We start from the raw sequence: 19685 nt of genomic DNA, 5'->3' as shown, positions 1-19685 counted from the left end.
TTTATCTTTCTCTGACTGGCTTATTTCACTTAACATAATGCTCTCCAGTTCCATCCGTGCTGTTGCGAATGGTAAGAACTCCTTCTTTTTTACCACAGCGTAGTATTCCATTGTGTAGATGTACCACAGTTTTTTAATCCACTCATCTACTGATAGGCATTTAGGCTGTTTCCAGAGAAGCATCGATCAGACCATCAAACTTCAAAGGGAAGGTAGAGGAGGGTGGGGGTAAGGGAGAAAGGTCAACCAAGGACTTATATGCAAGCATATAGGCCTAACCAATGGACACAGACAACTGGGAGGGGAGGGCATGAGTGGCAGGGGGGGAAATAGGGGGTAACGTGGGAATAAGGACACATGTGTAATAACTTAATAAAAAATTTAAAAAATTAAAAATAATATAAAAAACAACAAAAAAGTGTGTTCTCTGATCTGAGATATACACTTGGGACTTTAAATGGCATAGTCAGGGCAGGCCTGCCTGGGGCAAGGATGTTGTTTTATCTTTCATAGGAACTGAGATAATGGGAACCAAACAATCTGAGAGAGAAAGAAATCCCAACCATCTTTGCAGCAAAACCTTTGGCAGGAGGCACCTCTTAGGTAAATGATGTGTACAGAACATTACAGAAATCTTTCTTATATTGCATGACCATTGACTAGCACATTCCTATAGCATCGAGATCATGAGCCCTAATCCACAACACACAAGCTTCCCATGCCAGGTTCAGTAATCATTTCAATTTAAATATACACTGGGATTTTCAGAATTTTTATGATTTGCCTAATATTCTGTGGAATTCCTAATGGAATCAGTTCCTACTTTCCCTCAGTGATAAGCATTAGTTGGGAATGCTTTGGCTGCAATCAACAGAATGCCTGAGTAATAGCAGCTTGAACTAGTAGGGTTTCTTTATTTCTTCACAACAAAAAGTCAGGGGGGTGCTGGCATTGGTTCAGCTGCTCACTAAAGCCATGGAGACCCAAGCTGCTTCTCTCTTCCCACTCTTTCATTCTTACTATGGTATCTTTCATCCTCACGCTCTTCATTGAAGGATAGCGAGATCACTCTGTGCTTTGAGATATCACCTCTGTGTTAGTCGGTTGTGTCTGTGTCCTTCCATCAGGAAAGTAAGAACCTTTCCAGGATTCTTCACACCATGTTGTCTTATACCTGATTGGCTATAATTATGTCACAGGCCTCCCAAGGCCACCCACAAAGGAGTCTGGGAAGTGGGCATATATTGCCACCTGACAAAACCAGAACTCTGGTAGCAAAGGTAAAGGGGGAATGGGAATCAATTTAATAACAGCATCTGCTGAATTGAGAAACCTGAAAAGCTCAGGAAGCTAAAATTCCGAAAACCATGTTCCATCTTCCTAGCCAGTATCTCTTGAGAAGCTATTGCTTTCCCTGATGCGGTTCTATAATCTGGATAATTTTGTCTTAGGATAAAATTTGAGTAGAGTGATTTTTTAAAAAATGAAAACCAGATCAAGTTCCTCTCTTGCTTCCTTCAGAGCTTCCTGCTGAACTTCAAATAACATCTAAACTCCTCCCCACAGCTCTTGAGATCCAGCATGATCTAGCCCCTCTCCAGCCCCTCGGGGTTCATCCTAACACCCTTGCTCCCTCCTGACCGACTCATCTCCTTCTTGCTGCTTTGGGAACAGTCTGGATTGTTCCTGCTGTAGTGTCCTCTGTGGAGACCTCTCGTCCCTCCATAGCCACACCTTCTTTGAGAAACCTCCTCTGATCTCCTCCCCAAGATTCACCATCTGCTAACTGTATTCCAGTCTTCTAGGCACTTACCTTATTGGAAATGATCACTGCATTTGTTCCCTTGGTTGATGTCTGCCCATCACTCTACACTCCCAGGGGCAGGACTGCTTTCTGTCTTACTTGCTCTCTGTTTCCCCAGTGCCTGTATCTGGGCTTTGCACATCATAGGTACTGGATAGATCTCTGTTGAATGACTGAGAAATGGACCAGAATTAGGAAATCAGACATCAAATATCCAAGAAGAACCATAAACAGGGATGCAAGTTCAGGGTTACAGGCTGACAGTAGAAACACACAGAGGGCCCTCTACATATTGGAGAGGAGATGAAGGTAAATACTTCCCTCTAAGGAGCCAACAGTCCACCTAGGAACTAGTGCAAACACAAATAATACAGGTTTTCTACAAGAAGGAAGAGGAAGAGAGGGTGTGGGCGGACTATGACAGCTGCCAGCTTCAAACTTCCAAACTGGAGAATGGTGCACAAAGACTTCAGCAGAGGGATGTGCATTGCAATGTTATTGGCAAAAGCAAAAATTAAAAGCAGCCCAACATCCTACAATAGGGAATTAGTTAAGATAACTTCAATACATCCATATAACTCAATTTAAAAATTACATCACATAATTGTATTTTATTACATGGAAATATGATCCTATACATAGTAATGACAATAAGATTCAAAAAAAAGTAATGATAGAATAGTGCAATGGCAAAAAGAAGGAAGAGGGAGGATATGCATCTTTCCAATGTAGATCCCAAATGATAACAGGGTTATTTCTGGGTGGTCTGATTACAGCTGGTTTTTATTTTCTTTCTTTTGTCACCCATATAGTCTATTTTTTCTATGAATAGCATGCATTAATAGTGTAATTTTTTTCAATTTGGAACAACTGAACTATGATGCATGTTTATAAATTCCATCTCAACATTATGATCAAGACGCTACATATCAGACGGTCTTTCCTTGGAGCAGAAGAGCAGGCTGCTGTTAAATACCACTTCAGGCACACACAAATGTTTAAAAGGTTCAACGGGGCATGGAACAAGAGTATTGGGAGGCCAGTACCTTTGATACAGTCATGGCATGGCCTACGAAGCTCTTTGCTTGAGGGCCAGTGACACCATATGGACCTGGGAAACAGCCACTGTAGAACTCTCCTTCTGTCAAACATGCTACATATTCAGAACATGCAAATTACATAGCCCTCTCCCATATTACAAATGAGAATCCTGAAGTTCAGGGAACCTCAGGTAATTTGTCTGATAACCTCCAGAAAGTAAAAGTTAGACCAGCCCTGCCTGAATCTGAAGACCTTGCTTATTCCCCTGCACCCCAGTTAATCCTCATACATCATATCAACCTCAAGCCCAAACAAGTGGAAGACATCTAGAAAGCAGTTAATCCAGAGGATATCAAAAATATATTCTTGTTATTGTTCTGGAACCATTGTTTAGAACCAAATTTTAATCAGAGGCAAAATCAAATAAGTCACTAAATGCAATACGGTATACTGGATTGAGTTCTGGGACAGAGAAAGAGCATTAGTGGAAAAGCTGGTAAGTCTGAACAGCCTGGAATTAAGTACTAAAAAGATGATGATAGATATATAAGTAGATAGATAATTAGGTAGGTAGATAGATACATGATAAGTAGGTAGATAGGTAAATAGAAAGATAGATATCTGATAAATAGATAGATGATAGATAGATAGATAGATAGATAGATAGATAGATAGATAGATAGATAGATAATAGAGAGATAGATGATAGATAGATAGATAGATAGATAGATAGATAGATAGATAGAAGCTTCTTGCAGAATGATGATGGTGAGGAGTGAGCTGATAACCTCCAGAAAGTAAAAGTTAGACCAGCCCTATCTGAATCTGAAGGTAGAAACCTGCTAGCTCAGTCACCAACACTTCATTCCATCTCAGCCCCACAGAGACTTCTAGGTCCTCCTGGGGAACACTTTGGATACTTTAGAGTTGATCCAACCAGCTTCCTTTTAGATGGAGAAATTAAAGCCCAACAATTGGAGTAACTTACCCAAGAGCACTCAGCTGGACATTGGCAGAGTGGGCAAGAAGCCTAGCATTATGGATGGAATGTGTTCCCCCAAATTCATGTGTTGAAACTCTAAATTCCAATGTGATCGTATTTGAAGGTGGGGCCTTTAGGAGGTAATTAGGTTTAGATGAGTCAAGAGGGTGGAGCCCCCACGATGGAATTAGTGGCTGTATATGACAAGGAAGAGACACCAGAGCTGTGTCTCTCCACCTGGGACAATATAACAAGAAGGCAGCCATCTGGGAGCCAGGAGGAGCACTCTCACTCACAACCCAGTTGTCTGCCACCATGATCTTAGACTTCCCAGCCTCCACACTGTGAGGAATAACTGTGTGTTGTTTACACCACCCAGTCTGTGGTGTTCTGTTATAGCAGCCCAAGCTGAGATACCTAGTCTCTCCAGGCCAGCGCTCTTTCCAGTCCACCAATTGAGGCCCAAGGACACATGACATTTTGAGATTGATTTTCAATTCCACTTATGCTTATAAACATTTTCAACCAAAACATAACACTTTCCAAAATTGTCTGATTTTTCAAAACCAAAAAAAGATAAACTTATTTTAATAAATGTTTCTATTCCAGAAAAGCTGCATGCATCAATATTTTGCTCACATCGATATTTCACTCTGTCTTTCCCTCACCCACTCTCTCTAAAAATCAATGGAAAAATATCCTCCAGGTGAGAATTTAAAAAAAAAAAAAAAAGAGCCCAGGTTCCTGGGAAAACCTTGGAGATTCTAAGTCATTAAAACTTGAGAATGGATCCCCATGTACAGTGTTTTTCTCAGGGAAGACCAACTGGGGAATGAAGGATGGATGTGGAAGAAAGATTTAGATAGTATTATGCTTTTTATTATATGATGTTTTCAAACAACATTGTGTACTGCCTATTTAAAACTAAATTAAATTTAAAAATCCCCATGCACAGCCGCAGTAGGGAGCTACACATATAGTGACACATTGTTGGATATCTTAAAAGGAGAATTGGCTGACGGTCTCAGGGCAGCCTGGTGAGCTAGAGTTCCAGTTGAGGTAATGAGCAGTGGAGTCCGACAGCCCAGGGTCTGAGCTGCCTCTGCCCCAGTGACTTATGTTCACTTTTCTGAGCATCTCTCATATGTAACATTCTCACAATAGGACCTGCCTGACAGACCTGCTAGGACAATAAATGTAAAGCACTTAGCACAGATCTTGGCACCGAGCGAGCCCTCAATAAATAATAAATATTCTGCTGTTTTTTCCTCCATAGCCCCTGTGCTGGAAGGGAGGTTACTGATACAATCAGAACTGAATTATTTTGGAACGCCAAACTCTTTTTTGTTTCATGAAGCCAAGAAAGTGTATGTGCTAAAAAGGTCTCCACATGTCCTGCTAAGTGCTATTGGCCAGGATTTCCCACCCTGTTTTTTTTGGCTTCAGCACGGATCTAGGAAATTAGAATTCCTTAGGCAGTTTCATTAAGTTGTAACTGTGTACATTCATAATTTTCTTGGACCTTTTCCACACTATTTGGAAACTTTGGCTTATTGCTTTATGTTTTTTAAACTATCTTTCCTTAGATATATAAATAATAATAGTATATCACAAAATATTTGGAGAATAAAGAGGAAAAAATTTAATAATTCCACCACCTTAACACAATGGATGTCAGTGTTTTGGTATATTTTCTTCTGGCCTGTTAACATGTGAATGATAATCATTATAAACATTATGCTTACACCAAACACAATTTTGTCTCTCAGTTTTTCTCTTAAAAGTGTATTGCAAATATTTCCCTTATTATAGTAAAACTAGGGGCCCGGTGCACGCAATTCGTGCACTGGGTGTGGGGGGGGGGGGGGAGTGTCCCTCAGCCCAGACTGCCCCCTCTCAAATACTGGGAGCCCTCAGGCGTTGACCCCCATCACCCTCCAATCGCAGGATCGGCCCCTTGCCCAGGCCTGACGCCTCCGCCAGAGGTGTCAGGCTTGGACAGGGGACCCCCATCTCCCCCCGATCACTGGCTCTGGCCCCCGCCCAGGCCTGAGGCCTCTGGCCCAGGAATCATGCCTGGGCAGGGGACCCCCATCTCCCTCTGATCGCTTGCTCCACCCCCCGCCCAAGCCTGACACCTCTGACCCAAGCTTCAGACCTGGGCAAGGGGACCATCATATCCCTCCAATCCCCGGCTCAGCCCCCCACCCAGGCCTGATGCCTCGGCCAGAGGAGTTGACCCTCATCACCCTCCGATCACCAATCACCGGATTAGCCCTTTGACCAGGCCTGAGGCCTCCGGCAGAGGTGTCAGGCCTGGGCAGGGGACCCCCAGGTCCCTGCGGTTGCAGGCTCCGCCCCTGCCCAGGCCTAACGCCTCTGGCTGAGGTGTCTGGCTCGGGCAGCGGGGACCCGCAGCTACAGTGGCCCCGCGATTGTGGGCTCCGCTTTAGGCCCAGGCAAGGGACCCCTAGCTTCCGGGACTGCCAGCTTCAACCATGTCCAGCTCCCGTCACTGGCTCCACACCTACTTCCTGCTATCACTGGCCAGGGCGGCAAAGGCGCCTGATTCTCCGATCATGCCCCCCAGCTCTTAGCTCCCCCCTGGGTTTCTGATCACTGTCAGTGGCAGGGGGCTTCTTCCTGCTTTCCCTTTCGCCTCCCTGCATTGTGCCTACATATGCAAATTAACCGCCATCTTGTTGGCAGTTAACTGCCAATCTTAGTTGGCAGTTAATTTGCATATAGCCCTGATTAGCCAATGAAAAATGTATCGTCGTACGCCAATTACCATTTTTCTCTTTTATTAGTGTAGATAATTATAACCATTGAGTGACAGTTCCGTAATATATTTAACAATTCCTCTATTGTCTAACTTTTTGGTTTATTCCATTTTTTTAAACATCTTTGAATGTAAATATTTTTATTAAATGAAAAACTATTTTATTAGGCAAAATTCATACAATTGCAAGCCTTCTGGTTTTCAAATGTAAAATTATATTAGAGAACAGAATTGCCCTAACCAGATAGATGTAGAAGAGTCACAACAGTTTCATGTGAACATGGCTTTTCCCGGGTTTTCAGAATTTATCAGAGGAATAACTCTTAGCAAAGCAGAAACAAAGTTAGCTTGTGGTCTACCAGTGACAGAGTTGCAAAAAGTTCAGAGGATGCCATCTATTCGCCTGCTACAGCTTCAACGCCAATTATGAATTATAACCAAGAGACAAAGAAGAGTTTTGAGAAGCATCCATGCCTGTCACCCAAGTTGCATCTCTTTTCCCACATGTGAACAGGAAGGGAAAGAAACTGCCATTGGCCCCCATGGAAGGAAAGTCTCTGTGGAAATGAATATGTATACTAACTAACCTAATCCTTTGATATCCCTCCACTACTACCTGGTAAATTTCTACCAGTACATTAATGGCAACAATTTACTCATCTTGCGTAATTCCAGGGAGACAGTAATTCATTTCAGCAAGAACTCATTTTTATTAATGACAATTTGCATTTCTTGAGCACTTACCACATGCCAATTTTCTAATATATAGGGTGGCCCCAAAATATTTATATACCCACTTTGAATAATTATAAAAGCAGTGTTTATTGAAATACATTTCATTTTCAAACTTGAGCTATCAACTGTTACAGTATGTATACTTTTGGGGGGAACACCCTGTATATCTTAAATGTATGCTAACTTTCATCCCATTTTATAGAAGACACACTGAGGCACAGAGAGATTGTCATTTTCTCAAAATCAACAATTAGTAGGTGGGAGAGTTGAGCTGCAAACCCAGAAATCATTGAGGGTTTTGTTTGTTTGTTTGACTTTTTAATTTTTAAATCTTTCCTGTCTAAAGAATTACATATGTTCCCCCTATTTCCCCCATAAGAAATCACTGTTAATCAGCCCCAGAGATCCCCCTACCCTCATTCTTACTGTCACCTAGGGCTCAGGCAGGGTCTCCTGGTTTCACCTGTATTACTTTCTTATCACTGCTGTAACAAATAACCACAAATAACACAACACAGTTCTTATCCTACAGTTCTGGAGGTCCAAAGCATAAAATGGGTGCACAGGGCTAGGTTCCCTTGGGGAAGACGTTTCCTTGCCTTTTCTATCTTGTAGAGGCTGCCTACATTTCTTGCCTCATGGACCGTCCCTCCATACAAAGTCACCAGATAGCATATTCTCTCTCTGGTTCTGTTTCCCTCTGCCTCTACCCTCACATCCGCTTTCTCCCTATAATCCTGACCCTCCTGTATCCCTCTTATAAGATCAGTGTGCCACCTGGATAAGCCAGGACAGTCTCTCTGTCTCAAGACCTTTGCCTTCATCACATTTGCAAAGCCCTATTGCCATGTAAGGTAACATATTCACAGATCCTGGCAGTTAGGTCATGGACATTATTCAGCTTACTATGTCTCGGAAGCAAATAAAGCTAAAAGACAACTTGAAAAGACATAGTATACCTGCACAGCCACTTTTCCGGAGATAATACAGGAGGAGGAGGAGACTATTATATTTAGAATCCCAGCAATCCCCACAGAGCCAACAATAGGAATCAGAGATAGCATTAAAAAGAAAAATCATGCACCAACCCTCAGTTTTGAGTACCTAAAATGTTCCTCATACTTCACCCACCTGAACTCATTTCATCTTCACAACAAATCTGGCAGAGGGCATGCTTACCTGCAAAACAGAGATGAGAAAACGGAGGTTCAGATTAGTGATGTGACTCTCTTGACGTCACATAGCAGTGCTGGGGGGCACCAGGCCTGTGATAGGACCCAGGTAGCTCTGACTCCAAAGCCCAGGTGTCCGCCTTACCCAGACAAACCAAAAAAGGATCAAATGAACAGCAGCAGTGCTGGGCATTTACAATGAGAGGAGGCAGCCCAATGCATACTACCCCTCCATCACCATCGCTTTCACAGCATTTTAGCACTGATTTCCTTAGTTATTTATTTGTCTACATGTTTATTATCAATCTTTTCATGAAGGTAGAATCTTGCCTGCTGCTGACTGTTACCCCTCCAGCTCTGAGAACAGGCCAGGCATATAGTAGATACTAAATAAATGTTTGTGTAAGAAATGAAGAACACACCTTTAACCCGCAGATAAGCCATGTGAGCAAACTCAACCACTTACAACATGGATGGAACACTGAAAATGAAGAAACACCCCAAAAAGACATCTCAACAGCCAACATAAACAACTCTAAGTCCAAGCGAATGCACTATCTCTTTGGAAAACCCCTGGAGACCTAGTCTCTTTTCTCTTTTCTAACCAATTTGTTGAGCTCTTTATCACTCAACTTCCTGCTAAAATGGATACCTGTCAGCCCTAGTTAAAATTATTGAGGAAGATTACCTAAAACACATGATCTGAGGCAGCAAGGTAATAGCACATAAATATTATAGAACTCAAGGAATGTGTCAGTAAAGTTAGAGCTGCCATAGAGGGAGACAGGATTCAGAGAGACTGATTGGTTACTTTTCTAAAACTGACAAGTTGCAAAGCCCTAACTCCTGTGCTTCTCACTCAGCCCCTACAAAATGGGTCATCTTCAGTCTTAGGCCCCATCCTCGAATGAAATGAAACAGAACAACCTAGACTCTAAGAGATGATATTCTTTCAGGCACACAGGACCTTGGTATTGTGGTCATGTGTGCTTAATTATTTTTAAATTTTGACTCTGCACATAAAAATAATAGCCACTGCTGTTTTGATTCACACTCTGACCTCAAATGTACTTCCCCCATGGCAACCATTCACTTTCAACTATTTGTCACTCTCCCCAAGAATGCTAAAAGTTTTTCATGACAGATAAGTGGCTACATCATCTTTGAATCTTTAACCTTACTGATTGGCATCTGCATGTTGGATGAATGAATAAGTCTTTTATTATAAAACAAGTGCATGATTATTAAAATTTAATAAAATAGAGAAAGGTAGAGAACAACAAATATTTTTATGACCATAAAAAAACCATCCTATCTAATAAAATAGTAATATGCAAATTGACCATCACTCCAACACACAAGATGGCCACGCCCATGTGGATGCAAGATGGCCACCACAAGATGGCTGGCAGGGGAGGGCAATTGGGAGGGACCAGGCCTGCAGGGGAGGGCAGTTAGGAGCAACCAGGCTGGCAGGAGAGGGCAGTTGGGGTGACCAGGCCAGCAGGGGAGGGCAGTTAGGGTGACCAGGCCTGCAGGGGAGGGCAGTTGGGAGGGACCAGGCCTGCTGGGGAGGGAAGTTGGGGGGGACCAGGCCTGCAGTGGAGGGCAGTTAGGGGCAATCAGGCTGGCAGGAGAGCAGTTAGACATCTATCAGGCTGACAGGGGAGTGGTTCAGGGGTGATGAGGCTGGCAGGCAGAAGCGGTTAGGGGCAATCAGGCAGGCAGGTGAGCAGTTGGGAGCCAGCAGTCCTGGATTTTGAGAGGGATGTCTGACTGCCTGTCTAGGATTGGAGACGGTGCAGGCTGGGCTGAGGAACACACACACACACACACACACACAAACCGTGCATGAATTTTGTGCACCGGGCCTCTAGTTTAATTATATTTCTCTCTGTTCTTTTTTTTAAAATGTAGAGTTTTCTTTTTCTTTTCTCCTTACAAAATCGTATGCCACATTTGTATGTCGGGACATTTTCACTCAACACTATAACTTAGCTTTGCCCCATCTCCTAATTTTGAAGCTGATTGAAGATGAAGAAGTTTCTAACATGATTCTTGGAAGTACAAACAAATTTTATGGCCTTATGTGCATTATTAATCTCAACTTTGCTGTAACCTGAAGAGAATTCCACCTGCATCTCAGCTATTATAAATCAGGCTTCAGTTCCCCGACTCTACTAGAAAATCCCTTTGTTTTCCCTCCTTTACCTTTTAGAATCTGAGACCTCAGTGTGATAAACAGCAACAGGCATCCAAATCTATCCCTAACACCCTCCAGTGGGAGTCTTTTGGCAAAACATGATGTCGGACATTCTGGTTGTAGTGCTGTTCTATTGGGGATTTTGATTAAAATAAATGTTTTTATGAACTCACAAAATGTGTTAGTCATAACCATCACAGAGTTCCAGTTGGTGATTCAAAACCAAACCAGGTTTGGGAAAAAAACAAGATGCCGTCCATACTCCAAATTTGTTCCCCATCAACAGAGAACAGGGGCCAATGCCTTGAAACCAAACATATTTTTATGAAATCAAACATCATAAAACATGAGCAAGCATACCCTGACATCACTCAGACCACTAAGATTAATAGACACGCTGAAAGCATTTGTTTCACACTTGCTCAATTGACCAAATACATCTTTTCACAAAACAAATCCAAAGACTTGGCCATTCCCAGATGTCTAATATCCAAGACTGTTTGCTTTCAAATCCCTTAATGAGAAGGTGGAGGAGAAGAAAATTTGGGACAGTAACCAAATGTTTAAATATGGCACCAGGAATAGGAGCTAAAACTATACATTGAAGAGCAAAAAAAAAAAAAGAAAGAAAGAAAGAAAGAAAGAAAGAAAGAAAGAAAGAAAGAGAGCAAAGCAAAAAAAAAAAAGAAGAGAAAAGAGAAAGAAAGAAAGAAAGAAAGAAAGAAAGAAAGAAAGAAAGAAAGAAAGAAAGGAAGGAAGAAAGAAAGAGGAGAAAGAGGACATACACTGAGATAAATATCCACAAATAATCTTTTATATTACCAATGTTTTATTCTTTGAATAAAAGTTTTTTTTTTCATTTACACAGGATATTTTTCATCGGGTGGGTGGAGTGACATTTTTTGTTTGTTTGCTTTTATGTAGCATTTATTGATTTTTCCAAACCAAAAGAAATATGCTTATTGTCCCTTGCAGAAAATTAAAAAACAATAGAAATGAAAATAGAAAATAGAAATGATCCATTACCCTTCATATAGTGAAAGAGCCACATTAATATCTTGGTATTAAGGCTTCTCATCATTTTTTAAATATATATATATTTATTGAATTTTTACAGAGAGCAAAGGAGCGGGTTAGAGAGTTAGAAATATCAATGAGAGAGAAACATCAATCAGCTGCCTCCTGCACGCTCCCTACTGAGGATGTGCCCGCAACCAAGGTACATGCCCTTGACCGGAATCGAACCTGGGACCCTTGAGTCTGCAGGCCGACACTCTATCCACCGAGTCAAACCGGCTAGGGCAAGGCTTCTCATCTTTTTGATATATATTATATTTAAGCCAGAATGAATGTTGCAACACTAGAAACCTTGTTTGATAGCCTACTTTTTTCTTTAATATATTATAGACATTTGCCTTTTTCATTAAATGTTCTTACAGAATATAAATTGTAATGGCTGCAAAGTAATCCTTTTGTTGATGTGCCATTGACTTAACCAATCTATAATTATAGAACAAATCATTTATAATGTCAAAAATGGTAGGTTATGCTGTGATCATCATCATTGTGCACATGGCTTTGCCTACATTTTTTTTTTTTACTTCAAATTAAATTTTAAGAGTGGAATTGTTGAGACAAAGGGTAGTGCAATTTTCAGACTCTTCATACATATTTGTCAATATAAATTTTGCACTCCTAAAAGATCATGTCACTTTGTGTTTGCATAAATAGCCTGTGAGCATGCCTGTCTCCTACCCAGTTTGAAATCTGTGCCTCTTTATCCAACTACTAAGCCATTAAAAAATATTTTTTTTATTTTGCTACATTCATTTATTCACTGAGCAAGTGCTTCCCCAGCACATTCTATGTGCCTGGTCCATTCTTGGGCTGGAGGCACTGCAGTGAACACAGGCTCTGGCACCAGGCAGACCAGGTTGGAATCCAAACTCTGTCTTAGTCCCTCTGTCATCTTGGGCATGTTCCTCACCTGAGCCTATATCTTCTCAGCTACAAAACATCCACCAGAAAGGTGATTCTGAGAGTTAGCCATGTTGATATGCACAGTGGTGGGACCAGGGAGGGTTCAGGGCCTCTCAGTAAGTGCTGATGCCTGAGCTCCACTTCCCTGTAAGCCTGGGCAATGACTCCATCAAGGCACCAGCTCGTTCCACGACATTAAATTCAACCTCAACTGAGAAGACTCAGCCCTCCACCCTGATGGGTCCTGGTGTCTCAAATGACTCCTTTTCCATCTGAGGGAAGAGAGACTAATTATGGAAAGCTGGTATCTGCAGCTTGTTAGAGGTCACATTGACATGGCCTTATTCTAAGATAGGAAGTGTGGCCACAACACAACACACCTGGTCTCATGACTTTGATGTCCCTCCGTTTAATGCCACAGGCTTTACTGGAAACAGAATTTGGCTGAAATATGACCAACTTGGCCTTCACAGCCACTGATTACACCCTGTTCCTTTTTAGCTAGTTTTCTCTAGACAAAAAATTTCTAGCGATAATCCAAGTAATGGTAGGTTTGGATATTTTTTCTTCCAAACTTTCATACATTTTTTAAATAGTTACTTTTATTTCTCTATTTATTTAGAAATAAAATATATATATATAGATTTCCTTTCCTTTCTCCTCAGCCACTACTGTGAACCTAGTGCATTTGATTTCAATGCTTTATTTTTTATTCAGGTGAAACATAACAGAAAACTCACCACCTTAAAGTGAATACTCCAGAGGCATTTAGTACATTAACAATTTTGAACAACCACCACCTCCATCAAGTTCCAAAACATTTTCATCATCCCCAAAAGAAAATCCCATACCCATTAAGCAGTCACTCCCATTCCTTACGCCCACTGCCAAGCCTTGGCAACTACCAACCTGCTTTCTGTCTCTATGAATTTACCCGATGTGGATCTTTCACACAAATGGACTCATTCAATATGTGGCCTTTTGTGTCTGGCTTCCTTCATTCAGAACAATGTTTTCGAGGTTCGTGCGTGCTGTACTTTGTATCAGTATCCTGTTTGTTTGTATGGCAGAATAGTATTCCATTGTATGTCTCTGCTGTCTGATTCAGTTTAGTGGTGTTCCCTGAACACCTACCTTCTGGCTGCCTGCATTGTGCCAGGATTTTAAATTTAGTGATAATCTACACCAAGGCCCTGCTCCTTGAATGTGCAAGCTGGTGGGAGGTGCAGACAGAACACTCAAGGTCTTTTGTCACCATCGGCAAGCAGGTTGCTGGTTGCCAAGGTTTGGCGGTCGGAGTGAGGAATGGGGAGTGACTGATTAATGGGTACAGGGTTTTCTTTGGGAATGATGAAAATGTTTTGGAACTGGATTCAAGCCATGCCTTTCGCACTTTATAGTTACATGAGTGAGACAAAGGCAACTGGCCCTTCATGCCTTTGTTTCTTCATCTGTGAAATGAGGATCAAACCTCATATGAGGTTGCTGAGTGCAGTACACAAGAGGATGCACATAATACTTTGCACAGTGACTGGCACAATGACCGATTCAATAAAATTTAAAAACATCTATCAAGCACCTATCAAGGGGCAGGCACTGTTCTAGTGATAGAGTACAGCAGCAAGCAAGACAATGAACAACAGATAGCTCACAGTCCAAGAAGTTAACAAATGAAATAAATGGAGATCGTCACCCATGAGATAATAGGGTGGGGGGCCACGGGAACAGAGAAAAGGTGCTATGGACCTGGCTGGTGTTGATGAGTGCAGAAGCAGCTTCCCATAGGAAACTATGTCTGATCCATCAGAACTTAAACAAAAATACGTTCAGAATCTCTAGGTGTCTCTCTTTATCTCCTGACACCACAGTGGCCATGGCCAGCCATGATCATCTCTTGTCTGCTTGGCTGCCTCAGCCTCCCCAGCCCTCTCTAATCCACTCTCTGCACAGCAGCCAGAACACCATTTTAATCATAAGGAAAATGATGGTTTCCCTTCCCATTGCTCTTAAGATAAAATCTACACTCTTCAAAGCCCTGAAATGACCCCACCTTGCCTATTTCTCTGACCACCTCTGCTATGTAGGTCACCTTGTCATATACACTGAGTGGCCAGATTATTATGACCACATGATTTTTGTAGGCAAATTAGCTATAATTTTGCGCTGAAGTTGCTAGAGGGCCAGACCATTATAAATAGGGAAGCAGGTTGTTTACCATGACAGTAGAAGTGATTTTATTCTGAAGATATGGGTAAACAACGTGATTTAATAGCCTTTGAACATAGATGATTGTTGGCGCTCAGAGCCATGGAGCGAGTATCAGCAAAACAGCCAAAGGCCTATTCGAACACCTTTGTTGTCTGCAGTTACCAAGATAAAACGTCTCCAATTCACACAGGAACACGAGGACTGGACAATCGAGCATTGGAAAAAAGTCATGTGGTCTGATGAATTACATTTACAGTTGCATCATGCAGATGGAGTGAGAATTTGGCAGAAACAGCATGAAAGCATGCACCCCACATGCATGAGTACAGTCCTTCAAGCTTGTAGGGGCAGTGTTATGGTTTGGAGCATGTTTTCCTGGCATGATTTGGGTCCTTTAATTCATGTGGAACAATGTCTGAATAGCACAACATACCTAACTATCGTTGCTGATCAAGTTCATCCTATCATGTAGATGGCATATCCCAATGGAGATGGCTTCTTCCAACAAGACAATGCGCCATGCCATGGTGCTCATATTGGGCAGGAGTGGTTTCAAGAATATGAGGGAGACTTTACCTTGCTTAGGTGGCCCCCACAATCACCAGATCTCTATCCAATTGAGCCTTTGTGGGACGACATTACAAGAGCCATCAGGCAGCTGGTTCCACAATCATCAAATCTCACAGAACTGGACGGTGCTATTCATCAGGCACGGTGTCAGATTCCTCGCATCACCTTTCAACATCTTGTGGAGTCAATGCCAAGAAGAATCACCGCAGTATTGAAGGCAAAAGGTGGCCCAATGAGGTACTGATGGGGTGGTCATAATAATTTGGCCACTCAGTGTAAATGCCAACCCACCTTGCTTTCATTTTCTAGAATTCCCAAAGCCCTCTCCTGCCCCAGAACTTTACATGTCTCTTCTTCTGTCTTCACCTGGCTAAGTCATCCTCAGGAATCCTCTTAAATGCCCCTTCCTTTGAATGGCCTTCCCTAGTCCCTTGAATTAAATTAGGTCCCCTTTTTAGTCTCTGTCTCCAACCCCTCTTCTTTCTCACTGTAGCACTTGCTGTCCTTAATGTGTATACAGTTACTGAAAAGAAGTCATAACATGTAGTGGTTAAGAGTCTAAGACTGTGTGGTCTCAGACAAGATACTACTTGTGCCTCAATTTTTTCCACCTACAAAATAAAACCAATAGTGAAAATCCTGACTGTTGTGTAGCTCTCTAGGCCTTTCTAACTCTGAGGCCTCATCGAGTCTGCTCAAAGGTGTTGACCAATGCCTGTTGAAGATTAATGGTGATTTTTAAAATGAGTGTGGGATTGAACCAAGTGAAGAAACAGGAAGAAAGATCATGCAGGTTGAAAGAGAGCAACACCACCTAAAATCAGAGTGCTCCTAGGAAATGAAGTGTGTGTGAGGACCAGAATGGTCTTGTTTAATGCATAGCCAGTGCCTGGGACAGGGGGATGCTGGATAAACCTGCGTGGGGTGAATAAACCACCTTGAATTAACAGAGCTGGTGTTCAGCTGGACCTGGAAAGGTGGGAGGTTTTAGACAGCCTAAGAAGCAAAGGAAATTCAGACTGCAGCAAATGACCAGGGCAAAGGTCACCAGTAGGTCTGGGCCAGTGCAGAGCCTTGAGGGGAGGACTAGCAGGGCTGACAGCTTGGGTGTGGAAGAGATATAAATGGATTCTCTACCTCCTCCCTGATCATGTGACTCTTTGATCCTTGAGCGAGGACTCAGGAAGCTTTATAAGGATGTCCCACTCTTCAAAGACTCCTTAGAAGAAGAGCCTGGTGACTAAAGGCCTCTTATGTCCTTGAGCCCCAGCCACACAAGGGGGGTGATAGTTCTGTTCCAACACAAAGCTGCCTCTCGTGTCCTCCTGAGCTATCTACCCAGGGAAATAATGAGATAACTTCAACCTAGGCAGTGTGTCTCACCACCTATATCCAATCTGACAAGGGGTTTGAGCATCTTAACATTCCCAGCACAAAACTAGTTCTGTGAAATTACTAGTGAACAGGGCTTAACCCCTGGCTGAGGGTGTGTAGGGAATTTGGAACGATACAACCCAGAGACAGTACAATTGGCAATACTGCTGGGAAAAGGCTTTGATGTTCTCTCCACAAAACACACGTCTATGGTCAAGCATCAGTGGAGGTCTGCTTTGCCAACCTCTGAAGTTACTTCCAAATCAGACATTCCATGGCACTGTCTGTGTTCCAGAGACTAAAGGTGCCTGACCATTGTAGAGCTTACTTTCCCCTGGATTTTGTTGTCATACAGTGGTGGGCATTGTAAATGCAACCCAAGAGGTTGTACTCCTGAAACTAATGTAATGTTCTATGTCAATTATATCTCAATTTAAAACTCTCTCTCTCTCTCTCTCTCTCTCTCTCTCTCTCTCTCTCTCTCTCTCACACACACACACACACAAACACACACACACACACACACACACACACACAAAATAAAGCTATCTCTCAATGCCAAACATTTTTCAGGAAAATGTTGCTGTTAGCTTTCCAATTCCAAGAATCCAGGATTACCTAACATTTTAAAGACAGCCCCACTTGTTTAGTGTTTCTTAAAGAATCTTGATGGTATGTCAGGTTTTGTCAGTGAGAGCCAACAACTGGAACACCTGGTCCCAGCCCCACCCATCTTCATGCATGGCAACATTAAAGACCTCTCTGTAATCTTCTTTCCCAGAATCCAAGTCTTCTTGGAATTTTTGTAACAAGCCATTGGAGAACTCCCCCTGCTCTCTGAAAACTTCACTGAAAAATCTTGACAACTACATAAAATTACATTTAAAACATTTAGTATAAAATATAGCAGTTTGTGTGTTAAAGTGCTTTTAAGACATCTTTTAGTGATCTAAAGTATGCTCATTTTTGGTTAAAAGGCCTCAAGGGCTGATGGAGATGCATAGTGTCAATCTGTTATATTACCCAAGATTATAAAAATGTCTAAGTTTTCCCAAAATAGTTATGGAATAAATGATGCCATGTATGAGATTTGGGAGCAAAGGGAGGACAAGTGAATGGGTGTGTTCATAAAATAGGATTCCCCATGGGTTATTGTTAAGCTGGGTGGTGGGTTCATGGGACCAAGACATCCATTTGATCTCTATTTTCATATATGTTTGTAATTTTTTAAATATATTTTATTGATCTTTTACAGAGAGGAAGGGAGTGGGATAGAGAGTTAGAAACATCAACAAGAGAGATACATCAATCAGCTGCCTCCTGCACACCCCAAACTGGGGATGTGCCCACAGCCAAGGTACATGCCCTTGACCGGAATCGAACCTGGGACCCTTCAGTCCACAGGCCAACACTCTATCCACTGAGCCAAACCAGTTAGGTTTATAATATGTTTGTAATTTTTAAAAATTTTCTTATGAGTTACAAGGTTAGAACTGATGTTTTGGGCACACAGATGAGGATCAAGTATCATGATCTGATATAATACTATACTGTTAATTCCCAATTATCCACAATAATGGATATTTTTGTCTTTAAAACAATAGTGTATGTGTCTTCTCCATGTGAAGTTAGGAATAAGGTCTTGTGAGAGGCTCTGCTATGCAGAGGAATACTACCTAATAAAGAAGAAATATGCAAATTAACCATCACGCTGTCACAAAGATGGTGGTGCCCATAGCCACAAGATGGTGGCACACACAGTCCCCTCAGCCCCGCTGGAGTCCCCCAGTCCTATCAGTCCAGCCAAGGGGGTGGCAGGCACAAGGTGTGGCCGGACCCACCCTCAGCCCCCCAGCTGCCCAAGGCCGGCCCAAGGTGCAGGTAAGCCTCGGATGTCGACTGCCCGGCCAATGCCCGGGGCACAGGAAAGCTCAAATGTCAGCTGCCCAGCTGCCTAGGGCCGGCCCGAGGCACAGGCAAGCCTTGGATGTCTGCTGCCCAGCCGCTCAGGGTAGTCCCAAGGTGCAGGCAAGCCTCAGATGTCGGCTGCCCAGCTGCCCAGGGCCGCCCAAGGCTCAGGTAACCCAGGCCAGCCAAGGCTTGCGCTGCTGGCAGTGGCGGCAGCAGAGGTGTGATGGGGGTGTTGCCTTCCACTGATCGCCTGGTTGCCTCCTGCCCCTGAAGGCTCCCAGACTGTGAGAGGGGGCCTGGCCGGGCTGAGGAACTCCCCCTGAAGTGCATGAATTTTCATGCACTGGGCCTCTAGTCTTGGAAATAATAGAAGAGACCCAAGATCTAATTATGGTGTTGTGTATAAAAGTGGCCTTTGGGCAAATAATTCTCACTGGAATCTGTTTTCCCATCTACAGAATGGAAAATCAGGCTGATGACCTCTGAGGTTTCCTCTTTCCCTAAGGATGTAAAATCCCCCTGGCATGGGAGCCCCAGGTGCCTGGGGAGACTGTCTTCCTCTTTGAACTCCTTATCTCCAGGGCCTAGGCAGGATCTGGCACATAATAGGGAAATATGACATTTGTTCATGTGATGAATGGGTGAATTTTCTTTTTTTAAAAAATAAACCAACTACTTTTCTCATAAGGACTCACATCTTGCCCTACAATGAAAGCAGATTCTGTTCAGAAACCAAACTGAGTCTTTATATCTTATTGAACTCACCTTGAAAAGCCAGGAAAGTGGAAACATGTATCACCTCTACTTATATCATCTTCATTATTGTAAGCAAACTAGGGTTGAGGGGGAGATGACAATATGACCCACAATGTCCCACCCACATCCTTTCAGGGGGTCCTTCTGTTATTGAAGAGTTGCACAGG

General features: G+C 42.6%; 1 protein-coding gene across 3 annotated transcripts in view; it reads left to right on the top strand.

The window, feature by feature from the left end:
- The window catches only part of C1QTNF7 (C1q and TNF related 7), a 99899-nt gene that overhangs the window by 54086 nt on the left and 26128 nt on the right, over window positions 1-19685 (top strand). The window lies entirely within an intron of this gene.

This window comes from Myotis daubentonii, chromosome 1, assembly GCF_963259705.1.
Source record: "Myotis daubentonii chromosome 1, mMyoDau2.1, whole genome shotgun sequence".
Lineage (NCBI taxonomy): Eukaryota > Metazoa > Chordata > Mammalia > Chiroptera > Vespertilionidae > Myotis > Myotis daubentonii.
Note: the sequence above shows the minus strand (reverse complement) of the source record. Positions and strands in the feature narration are given on the sequence as shown.